The sequence below is a fragment of the Chlorocebus sabaeus genome, chromosome 13 (assembly GCF_047675955.1).
Source record: "Chlorocebus sabaeus isolate Y175 chromosome 13, mChlSab1.0.hap1, whole genome shotgun sequence".
Classification (NCBI taxonomy): domain Eukaryota; kingdom Metazoa; phylum Chordata; class Mammalia; order Primates; family Cercopithecidae; genus Chlorocebus; species Chlorocebus sabaeus.
This window is the reverse complement of record NC_132916.1, coordinates 76,031,533-76,054,503: the sequence shown is the minus strand read 5'-3', so window position 1 is coordinate 76,054,503 and position 22,971 is coordinate 76,031,533. Positions and strand designations below refer to the sequence as shown.

The window sequence follows — 22,971 nt, the reverse complement described above, 5'->3', positions numbered from 1 at the left end:
ATTTCCTGGCTCACTTCTCTACTGTGGAAACTGTCATGCCCAGTGCTTCTCCAGGGTGTTCTGGGAATGAGACCAAATGCGCAGTATTTGTACCAAGATAACAGTTTTTTAGAGACTTTCTTTGACCTGTGGGTCAGAGACTTGGGTGTGTGGAATTCTATAGAGAGCTGTGCTTCCTCAGAATGTTTCACTGTCTGACTTACAAAATTCTTTGCACTCAAAAATGGAGTCTTCATGCCGTGCCATCTGGTGTCAGTGCTGGGTTGTGAAGTGTGGGCTTCCAGATGGATGCTCTGCGCCTGGATGCTGACCTGAGAGTGCAGTAGGGAGGGCTCCAGGGAGGAGAGGTGGACCTTGATGGATTTTTTTTTTTTTTTCTGTGCTCTGCCCTAAGCAGACCTTTTGTTTTGATTTTGGTTGTGTTTTGCTTTCCCATCACTTTCTTCTTTATAAATGCTTATGAATAATTTTTTGTCGGGATTTCATGAAATAAAATCTTCCATTCCAATTTTTATTCTCAAGTTTGCCTGGTTCATAGATAAGACAGTCTTTCAGAGGACAGAAAGTGAGAAATAAGCATTTGGGGAAAATTCACAGTGCACCTCCTATGGTAAAATCCTCTTTTCCTCTGAATTTAATCTTCTATTAGATACAAAAATAGTTTTCAGATAGAATATCCCCTCTATGATATTGATTACTAGCATCTACATGTGCATATTATGGGCTAGTCACTTCTAAATGTGTTAAAACATATTATTCCAGTTAATTTTCACAGTAATTCTAGGAGGCAGGTTTTATTATCCCCATTTTAGAGGTGGAGAAACTATAGAGACACCAAGAGATTAAGTGCCTTTCCAAGGTTAGCTAGCTAGTAAATGGGTTTGGTGGTTCTAGACCTTTGTTCTCAGAAAGTAACATGTACCATGATTTCTGTAGAGCTAACTGATGTTTTTATGGATTTTAGGTGAAATGTTGGTGCCAAATGAACTTTTCTGGTTCTTCTGAATGTAAGCACATATTTTGTGCAAAACCTTATTTAAAAGCCTTTTAAAACTTGCTCCCCTGCTTCCAATTAAGACAAAATTTCCTAACCTGACATTTGAAGAGTTGCTCGTTAAAAGCCATTTTGCCTTTTTTATAATTTTATTACTTTTTCAGTCAATTTTGTCTCCTTTATTTAAAAAAGTTAATGGAAGAATTTTTAATAATACAACATATTGGAAACAGTAAAAAATTTCATAATACTGGTACTTGTACTTTCTAGATGTGACATTATTTGTAGTGATCAAAATAGCAAGTATGATTTGAAGTTATAATTTATGCAAAATACTCTTTATATGTGAAGCTATTCAATGTCATTTAAAAAAATGAATTGATATTTATTTCAGTGTAATTCTGCCTTAGTGAATTTCTTAAGCACCTGCTCTGTACTAAGTGTTATGTTTAGAACTCTGAGGACATTAAATAATCTATGACATAGTCCAAGCTCTGAATGAGATTAAAGTCTTACTAGACAAAAATATTATGGGAAATTATAAATTACAAGTTTGTAATGAAAAACAACAAAGTAATTAAACCACAAATAGTGAAGTAAAGATGTTTTCCTTGTTTATACTCTCAAATTCTTTCAGAAAAGGATTTCAAGCACCTAGGATCAATTATGCTATTTTTCATATCTCCTTCTACATTTTTTCTCATTCATTCATCTGTTCATTCATTCAGTATTTATTGAACAAATATGTATAGAAGATGACCATAGATTCTTTCAAGGAATCTTGACATTCTGTGGAATAGAGTTTGATAGACATTTTGATAGATAATAAAGATATTTACCATTTGGAATATCAAACAAAATGATGGCTTCTGCTTTCATTAAATAATTTTAGGCTGGTGTCATAGATAAAATTGTTTTAAATCAATCCATTGGCACATATAGAGGACCTCTTATTTTAGAAACTAAATGAGGCATTGGGAGTTTAAAAATACTAAGGTGCTTTTCTTGAAATCAGTGAAGAGGAAAAAGGAACGATTCACAGTTGATTATAATGCAATGATGAGTGCAAAAAATAGAAGTGATCAAAAGGTGCTATGGGGGACGGAGAGCACAGAGAGCGTGTAAAACACCCCAGAGAGGTCAGGAGAGGTTTCTGGGCAGATGAAACCTTAAAGAAGAGTGAGAATAGGTGGAGACAGAATTCCAAGTCCCTGAACTGAAAGACAGTGTACCTTATTTAGGCTCCGTGTGTGTGTGTGTGTGTGTGTGTGTGTGTGTGTGTGTGAGAGAGAGAGAGAGACCGACCCCCACCGACACACACACACGGGGGTGGTAGAGGAGAGAGAGAGAGAAAGAGAATGTGTTTTGAGGGAGTTGTTATAAGAAATTATTTATGATGAAGATTTAGATTGAGTCCCTCATCTTACAAAAACAGAAAATTGTTTAAGTCACTCTTTCTTAGTTCTTCCAAGAATGGTGCGTAACTGAATATTCTAGATACCAAGGAGAGAACTTAATTAACATGCAACGGATGCCCTAGAGTATGAGGACTTAATTCTCTGAGGAACTCCAGGTAAGAAAGGGCCTAAGATGAATGAAGGTGATTGTTAAATGTGACTCTTTGGTATAAAGTTTTTGAATTAAAATTACTTTTACTTTCGTTTTTATTTTTATATTTTTTCTTATTAATATTTATTCTGAGGATTCCGGAATATTGCTTTTGAGTTGATTGCACCCTGTCTCTCCCTCTCTTTTTTCCCTCTTTCCCTTTTTTTACTTTACAAGAGTCCTCCAAATAATTGGCCAATTAGAACTTTCTTTCCTTGCATGGGTCCAGAGTTTTTGTCCGAGGCCTTAATTACTATAAAATTCTATATTGTTGTGCCCATTTCCATCCTTTGCATTTGATTTAAGAAAAATTTTCATAGCCAGAATCAAAGTTCTGGTCCCTGTCATGGTAAAGATAAAGTATAAATTGGCCCCAGAGAGGTGATTTTTAAGCTTATTTGAGAAAGGAGACTTTCTTTTCAAAGTGACTGATTGTCCAAAGTACACTTCTGTAACAATTTTCTAGGCCTGCAGAGTAAAGGAAGCTTTTTTTTTCTCCCTTCTTTTTTTTTTTTTTCTTTTTGTAAAGGTTAATGTCTTCAAATGTCTTCCAAACAATGTGCTTTGTGTCTCTTTTTACATTTTTGCAGTTCTGGTTCACTTCTTACTTTGCTGGAGAGGGAGTTAGTGGGTGTCTCCCATAAATAAGTCACTTCTTTTGAGGGCAGATGAGATGCAGCTTCTGCCCTTCAACTCTGCCAGCAAACTTTCTGCCGATCAGAAGTCTTCCTTAGAGAAAGCTTCTAGCTCTTTGTTTCAGGGGCTTCCTGGCACAGGTTAGGAGTAAGTAGTACTGGTCCACAAAGTTTGGCCTATACGTTGGCATCCTATTCCTTACAGTTCTGTGTACAGGCCAAGAAATAAAGCTCTTGTGATCTCCTTTTAATTGTGCCATACTGATATAAAGGGAAAAGATTCACTCTTCCAGAGACATGCCTGTTTCTTCATCTAAGCCTTGAATATAAATTTTCCACAAAACATGCCACTATCTAGGAAACTAGAGCCCTATAATTTGTTTGAAATTTGGTTAAAGATACCAAATTTCAGACCCTGAAGAGACAGCGTGGTCATTCAAGCAAGATGGTCAGTTTGATCAAAATCAGGAACAATCATGACATATTTCTAGGACTCCGTTATGTGCATCAGACCACATATGCCTCTAATACTATTCAACTGCACATGTTTGTTTAAGAAAAGAAGCAAAAAGGAGGAAGAAGACCTTTGCCAGTTGAGTAAAGTCACTGTTGGAATAGTGACTATAGTTTTCTTAATGATAGAGAAGCAAACGGCTTGCTCACATGAAGAAACTGTTGGTCCATTATTAGATGGGGAAGGCTGAGTTCAATGGATTCATCACGGAAACGCTTATGCTTCTATGTACCAGCAGTCTGGTTTTATGGGCCTCCTACGTGGGTTGTTGGCCCGGCTAAATACAAAATGAAATCCATATCCCCTTGTGTTTATCTTGACAGTTTCTGTGGCCACCATTGCTTTTTGGTAAATCTCATTATGTGCTCCAAGCTTCTAAATGAAAAGTTCCTTTCTGTCAGCATACTGAATAAACAGTACTCCTGCTTCTGGAATCCTTGTGAGTTATTCTGTGCATCAAACAGCTGCATCAGCTTTATCGGAAATGAGTTTGTTCCTGGGCTGATATTTCTCAGTGAAGGCCATGTTTAGCATGGCAAGGCTAACTATGAAATCATTTTGATAAGCAATGCAGAAAGCTTCATAAAAGCACAACTTCCCAAGGTCTTCTTTCTTTCTAAAGCAAGTAAGGTAGATGCTGATTTTCCAAATATTTATAATAGTAAATTATATGCATTTCCCTTTCTGAAATTTTATGCTGCATAACTCTTTACCATTAGAAGGACCATTCCTTATTTTGGATCTCACTTTCTTTCAAGTCATCAGGAGTTCCATATAGAAATTGAATTGGGAATCAAGGCTCTTGCCATTAGATTAATTCTTCTGAGACCCTACTTGATATATAGATATGGAGTAAAAAAAATTTTTTTTGAAACGGAGTCTTGCTCTGTAGCCCAGGTTGGAGTGCAGTGGCGCAACCTCCGCTCACTGCAAACTCCACCTCCTGGGTCCAAGCTATTCTCCTGCCTCAGCCTCCCGAGTAGCTGGGACTACAGTCGCGCACCACCACTCCCGGCTAATATTTTGTATTTTTAGTAGAGACGGGGTTTCACTGTGTTAGCCAGGATGGTCTCGATCTCCTGACCTCGTGATCTGCCTGTCTTGGCCTCCCAAAGTGCTGGGATTACAGGCATGAGCCAACGTGCCCGGCTGATATGGAGTAAATTTTAAATGAAAGACTATATTCAAATATCTCAGTGAAAATAAAATTGCCACTATTCTTAATTATTAATGCATAAAGATTTCATCTTATGTTTTCCTTTAATGCATTGGCTTAAAATATTGAAATTACAAACTAAGGGTAATGATATGTTTTTGCCGTTTCTCCACTCAAATCTCATCTTGAATTGTTGTTTCCATAATTCTCACGTGTCATGGGAGGGACCCTATGGGAGGTAGTTGAATCATGGGGGCAGTTTCCCCCATGCTGTTCTCGTGATAGTGAGTGAGTTCTCAGGAGATCTGATTTTTATTTATTTTGTTTTTTTTTTTTTGTTTTTTTGTTTTTTTGTTTTGAGATGGAGTCTCGCCTGCCACCCAGGCTGGAGTGCAGTGGCGCTATCTCGGCTCACTGCAAGTTCCACCTCCCGGGTTCACGCCATTCTCCTGCCTCAGCCTCCCGGGTAGCTGGGACTACAGGCGCCCGCCACCATGACTGGCTAATTTGTGTGTGTGTGTGTGTGTGTGTGTGTGTGTGTTTTAGTAGGAATGGGGTTTCACTGTGTTAGCCAGGGTCATCTCGATTTCCTGACCTTGTGATCCACCCACCTTGGCCTCCCAAAGTGCTGGATTACAGGCTGAGACACAGCGCCTGGCCGATATGATGGTTTTATAAGAGGCTTTTTCCCCTTTGTTGGGCACTTCTCCTTCCATGTGAAGAAGGACATATTTGCTTCTCCTTCTGCCATGACCGTAAGTTTCCTGAGGCCTCCCCAGTCCTGCAGAACTGTGAATCAATTGAACCTCTTTTCTTTGTAAATTACCCAGTCTCAGGTATGTCTTTATTAGCAGTGGGAAAATGGACTAATACAGGTAAATTATTGTGATTCATAACAAGTGGAAGCTATATATTTTTCTTCTTGTGGTTTAAAAAAATGTATACGCCCCATGGTTCAATCAGAAGCCTGTTACTTTTACATTTGCAAATCTATAACTTAGTACACTTATGTGACTCCAGTGAGCATTTATAAGCAGCAAAGATCTTGTACTTAAAAGCACTGAATCATTTTTATCCACAAAAGAACCCTATTAGAGGATGTAATGAGATTTTGAAAATTAAAAAAAAAAAAAAGCTCAAGCCATTGACTCATAATGGTTCACACGACAGATCACATTAGATGAAGGATGTTTGAATCTTTTCCGTTTCTAGGCTATCATTTGTTCTACCAGATTTCAGGAGACAAAGCGTGTGAGAAGACAGGCAGGAAAGGGAGAGCTTCTGCAGAGATGACAACTCCCCTCCTCTAAAGGGCACTGTCATTCCCAAGGGCACTGCCATTCCCAAGGCTGCAGTCCCTATGGGACTATGGCTGCTTTTGTGGCACCCACGGGTGAAAACCTGGTCTCAGCTGGCATGGAGGCTCTCAGTCAGCAGCTGCTATGCATCCTCTTAGCCCTGCAGCCCAAACTCACCAGGCAATTTTCATGCTTTGGTTAAAGTGCACAAATTGGTGTTTGAAAGCATGTCAGAACCTTGACCTCTTGCTCTGTCATTCGGGTCGCTCATGATTTTCAGTGGTTGAAATGATACAGAATATTTCTTGGCTACTGTACCAACTGGGGACCTTCATGGCCAGTGATGCATGCCTGCCTGGGCCTCACTTGGCCCTGGGCCTGCCACTGGAGGCACCCCACCCACTTGGCCCACCTATGTTACAGATTGTAGCCATGTTTGGTGGTTTCTGAGCTCTGGTCCCACATCCAAGAAGACTGAGGTGATGCAGACAATTAGAAGGATGAGAATGAGTGGAGAAGAATTTTACTGAGCAACATAATAGCTCTCAGCACAGAGGTGATGGAGGGTGGTTTTTCTCTCTGTATGGCTGGGTCCAGAGCTTTTTATAGATTCAGAATGGAGAGTGTGTGCTGATTGGCTTGTGAGTATGCAAAGAAAGGCTAAAGCAAAGGCACCATTCAGAGATGGGCATTGCAGTGTAGAAAACCAATTAGGAAGGGTAGGTATATGTAAAATAGCTGAAGGGTTGGAATCAATCAGAGTAAAGTGTGCCATACAGAAAGACAGTTTTTAAATCTGGCCCATGGATTTGACTTGTAGCTTGGCTTTCAGGCTTTAAACTGTCTTCAGTTTGGAGGTGGAGTTTCACTAGGGACCCGCCCCTATCTGCCTAGGCATTTGTCTGCCTCCTGCTGCTATCTATACTTGATGGATGGCTATTGATGAAAAAAAGATCAAGAGTTTGGTGGAAGTATTGATGAAGAAAAAAAAAACAACTATTGATGAAAAAAAGATCAAGAGTTTGGTGGCTAAGCATTTTCACATTCAAAGAATGATTGAGAAGAAAAATCTATCCTGATTTTCTTTTCTTCCTTTCTTGTATTCCCACTCAATTTAGAGAATCCATGAGTACTGTGTAATTCTCTTTAGGATTTGTTTTAGGAAAAAGTCCAAAAATATTGGGATTGAGGTGAGCTTGTAATTGACACAAAATATTCTATGCCCATGCTATCTGCCCTCTACTTTTGTTTCAAAGAAAATGGTAAATAAAAATGATGACTTCCTGAATACTGATATCTTGCATTGCCCTATATGTTTACTCTGCATCATCTCTTAGTTCTTGCAAGACTCCTATGATAGCTGCTGTTATTATCCCCATTTTAGAGATGAGGAGATGAAGCTTAAGAGAGGTTAAGTAACTTGCTTAGTATTGTAGAGCTAGCACATAGTTCTCTTAGGGAAAAAAACCCATTTTGTATGAGAAGTTTCACATTAGTATATTTTCTGATTTCATTTTTATTTTGATACTTTCGTGAATGTAAACTAGACCATCATTGAATATCAGTCTAGAAGAATCTGAAAGTGGACAACAGCATTTGGTCAGCAGACAACTAAATACACCTGCTTGAGATGTGATGTTACAAAAACACCTCTGTGTCCAGGAAAGCCCAATTAATTAGTCAATAATGATTGAGACACTGGGCATTTCCTAAGGGAGTATTAACCAGCTGGGAGGAGTTAATGGACCAAACCATGCTACAGGTCATTAACTACAGCAGTAATTATTCCTGGGAAATATCTTATTTTGAAGTTAATTCTCTTACTTGAATATGCATATTTAAAACAGTTTGATTCTTATACTGCATGGACTGAAGAGGCTATGATAAGGGAAAGTCTATTAAAGGCACAGATTATAATTTTGTAAAGCAAAATATGAAAAAATATGTGTGTGTAAAAAGGGAAACATAGTTGAGTACCTCAGATTCCATGTTATTTTATATAAACTGGAATTTATGTATCCTCTCTTTTCTTCCCCACCACTTTGGGAAGCATAATACCCTAGAAATCAAATAAGTCTGATTTACCTGTGGAGTGGCAAAGCAGTGTTACCCAAAGAGTATACTATCAGGAGAATAAAGACCAAGGGTGAGGTGGGGCAGGGGAGAGGGAAATAAAGAGGGAATTGAAAATGAAAGAGTTTCAAAGTGAGTCAGCGGAAGGAATTGGCAAAAGGGAAGAAATTAAGGGAAAAGCAAGAGAAGTATAGATGATCTCACAGAGTGTTCTAGTCACTTGATTTTTTTTCTCGTTTCTCATTTATAAGCCCCTTACACAGTTTCTATCTTCGATACCTGTTGGTTTCAGGTTTCCCATGGAATCTGTCATCATCCCTTTCACTCTCTTCAAATACCCTGACCCACTCCCCATCACCAGGATCTTCATTTCCATTTCCAATGGAGGTCAAGATTTGAGCACCCCAGGCGGGCTGGTAGCTTGGAACCTTTCAAACCAGTGTTGTTTAGATTGACAGTCCCCAAGCCCTGGGCCAGGTACTTGTCTGTGGCCTGTTAGGAACCAGGCCACACAGCAGGAGGTGAGTGGAGGTTGAGCAAACATTACCGCCTGAGCTCTGCCTCCTGTCATATCAGCTGCGTCATTAGATTCTCATAGCAGCACAAACCCTATTGTGAAATACACATGGAGGGATCTAGGTTGCACAATCCTTATGAGAATCTAATGCCTGATGATCTCAGGTGGAAGAGTTTTATCCCAAAACCATCCCCCTACCCAGTCCGTGGGAAAATTGTCTTCCACAAATTGGATCCCTGGTGCCAAAAAGATTGGGGACTGCTGGCTTGGATAATTATTACAGGGGAAGGAGGGACTGATCAACCTTTCTAACATTACTTTAAGCAATTCAGCTATGGTCCCAGATGTGCACACTGCATTCTGCAAAGCAGCAGTTCTGCAGATCAGCAGAGCTGATTCTTTTTTTTTGTTATTACTGTACTAATGCCTCTTATCCCTACCACTCATCAAAAACTCATCTTTGAAACAGTTACCAGAGTTAATCTTCTAAAATAAGAATTTGATCATGTTGGCCGGGCATGGTGGCTCAAGCCTGTAATCCCAGCACTTTGGTAGGCCGAGACGGGCAGATCACGAGGTCAGGAGATTGAGACCATCCTGGCTAACACGGTGAAACCCCATCTCTACTAAAACATACACACACACAAAAACTAGCTGGGCGAGGTGGTGGGTGCCTGTTGTCCCAGCTACTCAGGAGGCTGAGGCAGGAGAAGGACGTAAACCCGGGAGGCAGAGCTTGCAGTGAGCTGAGATCCGGCCACTGCACTCCAGCCTGGGCAACAGAGTGAGACTCCGTCTCAAAAAAAATAAAAAAAAATATTTGATCATGTTATAGTAGGCAAAAGAAATAGCCTGTTTAAAGCTGTGGGTATATTAAAATCAAAACACGTTTTTGGGTAACCTCAAGTAGTTGTCCGTGGCTGGATATTGGGTTCTGCAGATGAGGCCAGAAAGGCACTCGAGGAACTATGGGCCTTGTTGGCAGAGGGAAGAGTGTTTCACTTTTCTCCACCTCAAGAAGCAATTGAATTTGCCTCCCTACTATGTAGAATACTGCAGTTTCTCTGTGAGAAGTTCTAGTAAAACTGATTTTCTCTAGTGACATGCTAATACCTCGTAGAGATTGGTCCCCCGAGAAGCTTTAAGCTGGCTTTCTTTATAATTTTACTAACCAGTAGGGAACTCCCTCATCTTCCATTGTCTTTTGTTTTCAACTCTACTTCCAACTCATCTCTCTTTCTCTCTCTCATACACATTTAGAAACTTAATCCTTTAAAGGTCGATTCTAATTTGTCACCTCTGCTCTTAATTTCATCCTTTTCTATATCCTCCAGAACTGTGAGTGATCAACTGTAACCTCTATTTATACAAACCCTGTTTATAGTCTGTAAACAGGCTCATTTTTCAAAGTGAAAAACAATGTTATTCTTTTGAGCTTGTGCCCCCATAGCCATAATCTTATCTATCGTCTTGTAAAGCCACAGTTTTGGTAACAATAATAATTCATATTGATTATTAAATATTGGCTATGTATCAAGCAATTTAACATCTATCATTTTATAGTCATTTGTCATAATAGTCATTTGTAATTAGTGTAGTTTCTATTTTATACATGGAGAAACGGCCATCTAGAAAGGTTAATTAGGTCTCATAGAAAAGAGGTGTCTGAACTAGGATTTAAAGCCTGATTTGTCTGAATCTAAAGCCTTTTATACAATAGTAGTATAGTTTCCCGGCAAGCCTATGTGTGTTCTTTGCAATTCCATATTTTCCAGAACCTGAGAGGAGAGCGACATCATCTAGTTGCCAATCCCATGGCCACTCTTCAGTCTTTATTGGTCTTAATTATTCTGCAGAATAATCACGTGGCATCCTGAAGCACCGTTTTCTCATGGTTTCCACGACACCATTGCGTTCTGGTTATTTCTTATTTTAACCAGTTCTTCTATCCTCTTTGCTGCCAAGTTTTACTTCTCCTGCCCCGTGCATGGTAGCGTTCCTTGGGTTCCAGCTTTGACAAAGATTTAAGCTGCTCTCACAGTGCCAACTCCAGCATCCAGAACTGTGGCAACAACTTAGACCTCTCACCTGAATTTCAGCATATTCTTTCTAGCTGGCTACAAGATTCTTGGCTGGGCACAGTGGCTCACGCTTGTAATTCCAGCACTTTGGGAGGCCGAGGCGGGCAGATCACAAGGTCGAGAGATTGAGACCATCCTGGCCAACATGGTGAAACCCCGTCTCTGTTAAAAATACAAAAATTAGCTGGGTGTGGTGGCACGTGCCTGTAGTCCCAGCTACTTGGGAGGCTGAGGCAGGAGAAATGTTTGAACCCAGAAGGTGGAGGTTGCAGTGAGCCGAGATAGAGATTGCACCACTGCACTCCAGCCAGGTGACAGAGGGAGACTCCATCTCAAAAAAAAAAAAAAAAAAAGATTCTTACACGTGGACATTTCACACAGAAACTGAAACTGAAAATGCAACAGCGAGGAGGTTGAACCCATTATCTTCTTCCCAGACTGTCTTTTTTTTTTTTTTTTTTTTTTTGGTGAATGGAAATAGCAACCTCCTCTTACTACATTTTGAGCTCTGTTGGCTTCCTAGACTCCTTCTTGGTCTCCACAACTAACAAATATATTCCATATCTTTACTATTTTTTTCTATATCCATTTCCTTACTATATGTTTTATATCTACTAATTTTACACCCTCCTCTGTACTTTTGCAGACTTTTGTCATCTTTCTCCTGGTCCATTGCTGTGGTCTTCTTCCAGAATCCTGTACCCCTTATCTTTACCACCTACCAAAGACTCACCTTTGAAACAGCTACAGAGTTAATCTTCTAAAATAAGAATTTCATCATATTATGGTAGGGAAAATAAATAGCATGTTTAAAGCTGTGGGTATATTAAAATCAAGACATATTTTGGGGTAATTTCAGGGAGTTGTCTATGGCTGAATATTGGGTTCTGCAGATGAGGCCAGAAAGGCACTGGAGAAATGAATCCAGAAGTCTCTGACACCACTCTCTAAATAGGGGGTCAGAAAATGTTTCCTTTTTTTTTTTTTCTTTTTGAGACAGAGTCTCATGCTGTCACCAGACTGGAGTGCGGTGGTGTGATCTCAGCTCACTGCAACCTCCGCCTCCCGGGTTCACGCCATTCTACTGCCTCAGCCTCCCGAGTATCTGGGACTACAGGCGTCTGCCACCTCACCCAGGTAATTTTTGTATTTTTAGTAGAGATGGAGTTTCACCATGTTGGCCAAGATGGTCTCAATCTCTTGACCTCGTGATCTGCACGCCTCGGCCTCCCAAAGTGTTGGGATTATAGGCGTGAGCCAACATGCCCGGCCAGCAAATGTTTGCTTTTAAGTGTGACTCTGTGGGCCATGTACAATTTCTGTCCCATCTTATTCATCTTATTTTCTCCACCCTTTAAAAATGTGAGGAGTATTCTTAGCTGCACACCTTACACAAACAGGTCATGGGCTAGATTTGGCCAGTAGGCCTTAGTTTACTAATTCCTGCTCTAGAGTTTGGCTATCATCTATGGTGGATAGTAGGCAATGAAGGGTTTTTGGCAGGGAGTGCACCAATCAGAAGGAAACTGAACTTTGAGGTGAGACATAGTGACACAAGGTCCTGCTCTATTTGGAACACTTTACTCTTCCTCTAAAGTGGTGATAGTGGAAGCCATGGGGTGGTGACCCCTCTGGCATCTTCAGCTCCCAGCACTTTCTCCAGCCAACCCAACCCACAAGGGAAGGGAACTGGACACTGTCTTAGTATCGATGAATAAGTTGTCGGTGCTAGGAAGTTCAGGGAATGCTTCCCAGTGGCAATGAGTCATTTAGTAGAAACTTATGAGAACAAGAGTTAAGAAGTTACACAAAAGGCAGAAGTAATGGTAGTTGTAAAGGTTCACAGACACTAATGACCATGACTTGTCACTTTGGACTGATTTATTTTTAGCCACTTGAAACACCTAAGGAGATATTTAATAGAATGCACCATATTGGGATATTTTCCTGTTGGCACTGAGAGAGATCATTGAGGAATCTGTCCTCACTATCTTTGGGCGAACATGCTATTACACACTTCATTGGAATGCACTTGTTTTTTCCTAGAGTGTGGAACTCTCGATGTTAGTATTGTAAAAGGCAAAGTAATGTCCTTGAGCTATAACAATGAATACCTTGAGCTATAACAATGAATGAAAACAGAGGTTCTCACCCTCTGCTTTCATTGAATAGAGTCTCAGTAGGTGTATGTTGAGTGAATAACACATAAATTCTGGAGTGGATGCTCGTGGTGGATCTTGATGTCCAGAATGCCTTGGCAGTTTGTTGCTGGGCTATATGGATTTATTCTTCTCTAAGTTGATTCTAGTGAGTTTGAAATGTCTTGTGATGCCCCTATACCAAATATGGCACCAGGGAACCATGTTTATAAAACTCATATTCAGTATAGCCTTCTACCACTTTTGATGGTTACTTTAATGAATGTTTCTAATATACATATGTTGTATATCTCATGCTCTATTACTCTTGTTTATATACTATCATAAATAGATGAACTTTAAATTCTATACTGAGAATTTCTCTAAATTTTCTGTGTATTTCCTTAGGGGATGCAAAGTAAAATTCTGTTTTAGGGTGTTCTGAATAAGCTGGATTATCTCTATTATTTTTTATTTATTTAATTTTTTTAGAGGTAGAGTTTTGTCGTGTTGCCCGGGCTGGGCTCAAACTCTTGGCCTCAATTGATCCTCCTGCCTCAGCCTCCTGTGTAGTTGAGACTAGCACGTGCTACCATGCCTGGCTTGTTATTCTTATTAAGTCATAATTTACAAACCACAAAATACATTTATGGAGTGCTTTTCCTTCAACTGATTCCTGGCAGAGTATTATTATCATATTTTTCATTTGTACTGACTTTTGTCATTTATAAACCATTTTACCCACATGGTCTCTTCTGACCTTGCCGCAGGTACTGTTTCATGAATCTTACATGCCATAGCTTATACATGTACCTTTAAAAATGTACCACCATGAAAGCAAAAAATAATTCTACTTAACTGTGATAAAATACTTTGAGTCACTTATAAACTTTATTTTATGCCTCTTATAAATGTGCTTTGAATCTTCCCTTCAGCCACAGATGAGTTCCCTAATTATTCCATGTGACTTACGACTTGAAGTGCCTCTAATAGGTGCATTATTATAGCAAATAGGTAAAAAAACTAGGTAATAGATCAAGGAAATTTACCTTGTTGCTACATCCCACATTAAATTCCTGAATCTGGAGGCTTCCATACCCAGGTTCAGCAGAGAGATGGCTTGAAACAAAGAGACTGTGAATATAGCTAGGAAGAACTGGGGAGGTGGTGACAAAGACATTACCAAGTTCTCACCTTAGTGATTCCTTAGCTTTATACTTCTGAAGTACCAGGGCAGCCCTAAGCAACAGCTTGGTCCCAAACACTGATGTGGAGTATTGAAAGCAATCATGCATGATGATATGCACCTCAATTTCAGTTGCTGATACAGAAAGCGATGTGCATCTAATAACTACCAAGGGTATTTTATTACCATTATGTAAATGAGGAACTCTAGGTGCAGGAGTTTTACTAGTAACTAGAAGAGGCAGTACCAGGAATTACAGTTGTCTTTCAAGGGTAAATTCTATGCTCATTAGACTCTGCCATAACTTCCTCATATGTTCAGGCTATTGATCTGAAATTGTAAACTCAGTTTTCAAAGAGAAGACCAATAAAATTTGCTTGGATCTTATGGAAATTCCTTGCTTTTTTTTCCCCCATAAATCACTCCTCAAGAAATTCTAACCTACAGGACTCAGGTTAAAACACTCAAATGGATGAGGACATCGAAAGTCATTTTCTTTGAGCCTTTTCACATCTTTCAAAACCTACTTGAACCAATGCTGTGTGCATGTGATGATACCATCCCACAGCTAAAAAGAGTCTATTTCAGTGATGCCTGAAATTGACAGAAAATGAAACAAAATCCCATATAATGACAACCATTTAAAAGTCTCTGTCCTCTAGGAATCAAAGGACTCAGCAGCATGTCACAGAGGAGGATTGAATCACAAATGAGGTAGATTTAGAGGTACCTCTTTAATGATGAAGCACTGATTTTTCTAATGTGTCCCCCAGCACTGGTGATAGTAAGTCACTTCTAATTACCTTTTCCTTTCTGGGCTATATACAGATAAATGCTTGGGATATTAAAATACCTTGTGGGCTGGTTATTTAATTGCTACAGAATTGATTTCATGAAGGAAAGAAAAACAGATTAGATCCTAAGATGTAAATGTGAGACTTGACAGACTGCAGTATGTGCTCAAGTCTATCAATAGAACTGCCAGCCCCCAGTCTCTAGCTGGCTATGATGGATCCTTGCGGCACAAGAAGAACACATTTGACAGTTACAAAAGCAGATGCAACTGTCCTCCCCTCCAAAATAACAAGCAATGGTACGTTTTTGTGTTCTCATTTCTCATGCCATTTAATGTATTATATACATTATCAAAATAATTTTAGATTAGAATAGCTTCCCTGTTTGCTTATGAAGTTTTCATGCTTCCCTTTTGCTCTTTTCTCTTTGTTTATTCCTTACTTCAATATCACAGGTGGTGATGGTATGCTCGTAGGTTTCGTACTTTTGCTGTGTCTCATGACTACAAACTAGGAAACACATAAGATACATTTTCTCTCATCTTGCTTCAGAGAAATCTTGCCATTTCAGATGAGATACCCGTATAACAGAAAACATCAGGCTTAATATTACTTTAAAATTTATTTACCTAACATTTATTTGTTTAGCAAATGTCAGTTTAGTATTTACATTGTGTCAGGCACTGCTCTGTGTGCTGTGGATTCAGTGATGCATAAGACAACGTACTTGCTCTCACTTTCCCTCCTTTCTAGATGGGAAATACACCATGAGCAGAAATGTAACAGATTCCCCTCAACTTACGATGGGGCAATGTCCCAGTAACTTGAAATGTGAGTAAAAATGCATTTAACACTTACTTTGACCTACAGTTGGGCAAAATCATCTAACGCAAAACCCATTTTATTATAAAATATTGAATAGCTCATGTGATTTATTAAATACTCTACTGAAAGTGAAAAACAGAATGACTGCATGAGTACCTGATGCACAATTTCTAGTGTATATGTATGGCTTTCACCCCATTGTAAAGTTGAAAAATCTGAAGTCAAGCCGTGGTAAGCTGCAGGCAGCCTGCATTAGGTCATGACAGGTGCAATTAAGGCATATTTTATGAATATATTTTCAAGTACGTTTTTCTTTATTGCAATTATGAAGATAGGGTAGCATATTAATCTTCTTGAACTACCATGACAAAATATCATAAACTGAGTGGCTTAAACAACAGAAATTTATTTATCCCCATTCTGCAGGCTAAGAATTCCAAGATCAAAGTGCTGACAAGGTGGGTTTCATTCTAAGGTTTCTTCTTTTGGCTTGTAGGTGGCTGCCTTTTCTCTGTGTTTTCTGAGAAACTCTTTTTTTGTGTGCTTCCAGAGAGACAGAGAAAGAGGGAGAGAACTCTCTAGTGTCTCTGCTTATAAGGACATTAATTCTATAATATCAGGTTCCACCCTTATGACCTCAGTTTCCTTAATTATGTCCTTAGAGGCCCTTACTTCAAATATGAGCACAACGGGGGTTAGGGCTTCAGCATATGAATTTGAGGGGAACACATATTAACATATTCAATTCGTAATAGATAGAATAAGAGCTCTAAGTGTGACAGTAGTCAGTGTAATGTGGGTCAGTGGGGGAGAACTCTTTTATAAAAATGATCATCTAGAGCTTTTCTGATAAGGTGACCTTTGAGCAGTGATATGGTTTGGCTGTGTCCCCACCCAAATCTCATCCTGAATTATAGTTCCCATAATCCCTATGTGTCACGGGATATAATTGAATCACAGGGCCATGTTTTTCCCTATCATGTGCTGTTCTCATGGTAGTGAATAAGTCTCGTGAGATCTGATGATTTTACAAAGGGCAGTTCCCCTGCACACTCTCTCTTGCCTGCCACCATGTAAAATGTGCCTTTTCTACTCCTTTGCCTTCTGCCATGATTGTGAGGCCTCCTCAGCCATGTGAAACTGTGAGTCCATTAAACCTCTTTTTTCCTTATAAATTACCCAGTCTCAGGTATTTCATCACAGCATTATGAAAATGGTCCAATACAAGCAGAAACACAGACAAAGGAAGTAGACCAGATGGATAACTGGGGAGTGATATTCCAGGCAAGTGTGTATGTGTGTTTGTGTGCATAGGAGGAGCAAGAAGGTCAGGAGCGGGGCTGGAGTGAACCGCGAGAGTTGGGGGAGATGCAGGCAGGGGCAAGGATCATGGATCCAGCCCTATAGGGTAGAGGGTCTCAACTTTATCTGTCTCCATGCCCCATTTTATAGCAAAACTTTTGTAACAATCATGTTTTTATTTTAAACAAAATAGAAGATCTAACCTATCTATATAAATATATAGGAAGACCAGATTAGAGGCATAATATAACACATGGAATATAATAACTTAAAACATGTACCAAGTAGACAAAATTACGTAGTCTCTTAATGAAGCTTAAAGCACTTGCTTTTCTCAACTGCTTTGAGGCAAATAGTCTTATCCAACTTTTCAATATATTTTATTTTGTTTATTTATTTTGAGATAGGATCTCACTCTGTTGCCCAGACTGAAGAACAGTGGTGCTATCATGGCCCACTGCAGCCTCAACCTCCCCTCCATTTCAGCTTCGTGAGCAGCTGAGACTACAGGCATACACTACTACTCCTGGCTTTTTTTCTTTCTTTTTTTTTTTTTTTTTCTGGAGACAGGGTCTTGCTATGTTGCTCAGGCCAGTTTTGAACTCCTGGCTTCAAATGATTCTCCTGCTTCAGCCTCTCTAAATGTTGGGATTACAGGCTTGAGCCACTGTGTTCTGCCTATCAATATGTGGAAAGCTTGTGTGTAAATAGATGGCATAAAGGTAAACTTAGGATAAAACCCTTTAACATTTCTGTCAAAGTAAGGTCTGAATTAACGGCATTTTCCTTAATCAATTTCTCTTTACATCCATGCAACACCTCATAACTACATACTCCAAAAGAATGAGGGAGACATTGTTTTTCCCTTTCTTTCTTTCTTTTTTTTTGAGACGGAGTCTCACTCTGTCACCCAGGCTGGAGTGCAGTGGCGCGATCTCAGCTCACTGCAAGTTCCGCCTCGGGGTTTACGCCATTCTCCTGCCTCAGCCTCCCAAGTCTCCACCTCCGGGTTTACGCCATTCTCCTGCCTCAGCCTCCCAAGTAGCTGGGACTACAGGTGCCCGCCACCTCGCCCGGCTAGTTTTTTGTATTTTTTTTAGTAGAGACGGGGTTTCACCGTGTTAACCAGGATGGTCTCGATCTCCTGACCTCGTGATCCGCCCATCTGGGCCTCCCAAAGTGCTGGGATTACAGGCTTGAGCCACCGCGCCCGCCCCACTTTCTTTTTTAAACTATAGTGAAGTTCCACATTTTCTGCATAAATGGAGGAAATTAGATGAGACTCTAAAGTGAAATTCACGGAGATGTGGGAAAGTTTTCTTACAATGCCTAAAAGATGGTTAAAGGTTAGGGAGAGTGACCTTGTAGGGAAAAGTTCAATGATTCGGGAAGAGCAGTGTGGACAGAGCACAGTGCAGGCAGCTTGGCAGAAGCGGATCAGAAGATCTGGATTTAGGGCGATTTTCCAGGGCTAGGAAGGGAAATGTCCACCAGCCACCCATGAAAAGTAATTAGTGCCTAAACATACGGGAACGTTTCTGGCCTAGTTTTTTACATTGCCTAATGTGCTGGGCTTACCGTAATGTATTTCATAACACCCATGCGCCTGGGATATTTTGGGTACTAGGAATGAGGGGGATGAAAAGGTTTCTAAAGTGACTCACTTTCTTTGCTTTGTAAATATTTCTTTGGAAGTTTAACCTTAATATTTATTCAACAATTTGTAAATAATTACCAATATACTGTATTTCTTATAGTTGATATTTAAATGCTCTCACTCTGTACTTAATTAACATCAGCTGGGCAGTTAGAATTGAAACAAAAAATCTGACTTCCTGTTTTGTAGAAATTCAAATCCCATAGACAAAATTTCCATCTATCTCTACATAATGATAAGTGAAATATAAATATATTTACCATGGGTAGCTATATTGTGAATGTGTTTTAAAAATTAAAAATGTTCTGATCGGTGACCTTTTCCCTACCAGGACTTTATATTTTGGAGTTGAAATAGTAGGTGTTATTCAATGAAATAAATATGTAAGAAGATATATTAAATATTGAGTACTTTTCTCCCCTTCAAAAATTAGATACTGCTAATACTATAGCTATAAAGCTCATGGTAACCTTTGGATAAAATACTACAATTACATGGTTAAATGCCAGCTCTTGTGCCCTTGTAGTCTAGGGCTACCAAAGTCTAGCCTATGGAGTGAGACAGCCAGTTCTTGAAGAGAAAATGGGAGTAGTGGGGCTGGACTATGCTTTCAAAATTTCTCCTTGAAAACAATGGGATTGATATTTTTCTCCCTTGAAGGAGTGAAGAGGAGAAGAGAGGCCAGGAGTGTCCCATGAGGGGAGCACCCTCCATATGGAAACAAATGCTAAGGGTGGGCAGAAGCAACCTCTCCCAAGATCTGCCTGCCATTTATGAATTGTACTTGGGTTGTGCTGAATAGTAATGAAATTATGAAGTCATGCAGCCTTGGTGGTATTCAAAGAAAGACACGATGGATTCCTAACAGAAGGCATGCAGTGAGTTCTCCTTGACAGAAGAATTACCTATGGAAGGCATCAAATTTTATTTCACAGAGGTTGAATCCTGACGTACGGAGAGGATACTCCAAGTACTGACGGTTTTGCCTGGAGGCCGTCATTCCAGCTTGCGCAGACTTTGAATGGACCAGCTGTACCAGATGCATTTGTTTTTCGCTTGGTCATTAGATTTTATATTACTGCAGAGACAAATAAAATAAAAATCATTTCAGAAGAAGCTTATTAGGCTGACATTTTTTTTGTTATGAGTAGCCTACTTTTTACTAAATGCGAATTTAAATCCGTGCAAAAAAGAAGAAATATTTTGGTGACTTACTGTACAGGACTAAAAGCCCTCTACTCTCCGTCTTTTTTTTTTTTTTTTTTTTTTTTTTTTAAAGAAAGTGAACATATTTAGTTTGGGAGATAACAGCTTCAATACGTTAAAAATTGATATGTATCCTCCGTTTTTCACATTCATGACAGTGTTAATCAGGCCAGTTAGCTCAATTTTGAAGAATATTTTTCCCCCTTATATTGACTATTCACATGGCTGTGTTCTCACCATAGGTTTTATTCTCGTCTCATGCAGCTGTCTTAGAGTGTGTCTCACTGGTCATAGGAGTATAAAAAAGGGGGAACAAGAAGGCATTATTGTGTAATACAAAAGCATGAGACTTGGAGTTAGTTGAGAAAGGAAAGAGAAATGGACAGGTGCCCCCACACTGTGCCAAGCATCTTCCCATCATTTATCTTATTTGAAAGCATGTGAGTCTCACAAGCAGGCGTTGCTACCATTGAAGCTTAGAGGTCTCCACTGATTTGCTCTGGGCCACAGTAGGTATCAGGATCCAAATCCACCTCAATCAGCTTCTAGAGTCAGTGCTCGCTCCACCTGCCACAGCGCATCTCAGGGGCTGAGTTCTGTTTAGTAAGCCTTTGAGCATTTCTTTTTTTTTTTTTTTTTTTTTTTAATAATTTATTTATTATTATTATACTTTAAGTTGTAGGGTACATGTGCATAACGTGCAGGTTTGTTACATATGTATACTTGTGCCATGTTGGTGTGCTGTACCCATCAACTCGTCATTTACATCAGGTATAACTCCCAATGCAATCCCTCCCCCCTCCCCCCTCCCCATGATAGGTCCCGGTGTGTGATGTTCCCCTTCCCGAGTCCAAGTGATCTCATTGTTCAGTTCCCACCTACGAGTGAGAACATGCGGTGTTTGGTTTTCTGTTCTTGTGATAGTTTGCTAAGAATGATGGTTTCCAGCTGCATCCATGTCCCTACAAAGGACACAAACTCATCCTTTTTTATGGCTGCATAGTATTCCATGGTGTATATGTGCCACATTTTCTTAATCCAATCTGTCACTGATGGACATTTGGGTTGATTCCAAGTCTTTGCTATTGTGAATAGTGCTGCAATAAACATACGTGTGCATGTGTCTTTATAGCAGCATAATTTATAATCCTTTGGGTATATACCCAGTAATGGGATGGCTGGGTCATATGGTACATCTAGTTCTAGATCCTTGAGGAATCGCCATACTGTTTTCCATAATGGTTGAACTAGTTTACAATCCCACCAACAGTGTAAAAGTGTTCCTATTTCTCCACATCCTCTCCAGCACCTGTTGTTTCTTGACTTTTGAATGATCGCCATTCTAACTGGTGTGAGATGGTATCTCATTGTGGTTTTGATTTGCATTTCTCTGATGGCCAGTGATGATGAGCATTTGTCTCAGCCCAAAATCTCCTTAAGCTGATAAGCAACTTCAGCAAAGTCTCAGGATACAAAATTAATGTGCAAAAATCACAAGCATTCTTATACACCAGTAACAGACAAACAGAGAGCCAAATCAGGAATGAACTTCCATTCACAATTGCTTCAAAGAGAATAAAATACCTAGGAATCCAACTTACAAGGGATGTAAAGGACCTCTTCAAGGAGAACTACAAACCGCTGCTCAGTGAAATAAAAGAGGACACAAACAAATGGAAGAACATACCATGCTCATGGATAGGAAGAATCAATATCGTGAAAATGGCCATACTGCCCAAGGTCATTTATAGATTCAATGCCATCCCCATCAAGCTACCAATGAGTTTCTTCACAGAATTGGAAAAAACTGCTTTAAAGTTCATATGGAACCAAAAAAGAGCCCGCATCTCCAAGACAATCCTAAGTCAAAAGAACAAAGCTGGAGGCATCACGCTACCTGACTTCAAACTATACTACAAGGCTACAGTAACCAAAACAGCATGGTACTGGTACCAAAACAGAGATATAGACCAATGGAACAGAACAGAGTCCTCAGAAATAATACCACACATCTACAGCCATCTGATCTTTGACAAACCTGAGAGAAACAAGAAATGGGGAAAGGATTCCCTATTTAATAAATGGTGCTGGGAAAATTGGCTAGCCATAAGTAGAAAGCTGAAACTGGATCCTTTCCTTACTCCTTATACGAAAATTAATTCAAGATGGATTAGAGACTTAAATGGTAGACCTAATACCATAAAAATCCTAGAGGAAAACCTAGGTAGTACCATTCAGGACATAAGCATGGGCAAAGACTTCATGTCTAAAACACCAAAAGCAACAGCAGCAAAAGCCAAAATTGACAAATGGGATCTCATTAAACTAAAGAGCTTCTGCACAGCAAAAGAAACTACCATCAGAGTGAACAGGCAACCTACAGAATGGGAGAAAATTTTTGCAATCTACTCATCTGACAAAGGGCTAATATCCAGAACCTACAAAGAACTCCAACAAATTTACAAGAAAAAAACAAACAACCCCATCAAAAAGTGGGCAAAGGATATGAACAGACAGTTCTCAAAAGAAGATATTCATACAGCCAACAGACGCCTTTGAGCATTTCTATAAAGTAATAATAAGTACCAATATCAGATTACTATTGTTAAAATAGTATATCAAGATATATGTGTTGTGCTTTGTAAACTCTAAATGCCAAACAATGGAGATGATGTATTGTGGATGTATTACTGAAAATTTAGCATGACTCTTTTTTTTTTTTTTTTTTTTTTTTTTTTTTTGAGACGGAGTCTTGCTGTGTCACCCAAGCTGGAGTGCGGTGGCGTGATCTCGGCTCACTGCAACCTCTGCCTCCCGGGTTCAAGTGGGATTCTCCTGCCTCAGCCTCCCGACTATCTGGGACTACAGACACATGCCACCACCACACCCAGCTTTTTTTTTTTCTTTTTTTTTTGTATTTTCAGTAGAGACGGGGTTTCACTATGTTGGTCAGGCTGGTCTTAAACTAGGGAAGATAACTTAAAATA

General features: G+C 39.6%; 2 long non-coding RNA genes across 2 annotated transcripts in view; both read left to right on the top strand.

Annotated features, from left to right (window-relative positions):
• LOC103240196 (uncharacterized) overlaps positions 1–22,971 on the top strand; it is a 297,396-nt gene that overhangs the window by 58,418 nt on the left and 216,007 nt on the right. The window lies entirely within an intron of this gene.
• LOC119625385 (uncharacterized) lies at positions 11,387–19,884 on the top strand. The gene is made up of 5 exons (XR_005241597.2): positions 11,387–12,013; positions 15,748–15,825; positions 16,246–16,277; positions 17,003–17,103; positions 19,439–19,884. It is a non-coding gene; the product is annotated as an uncharacterized lncRNA (long non-coding RNA).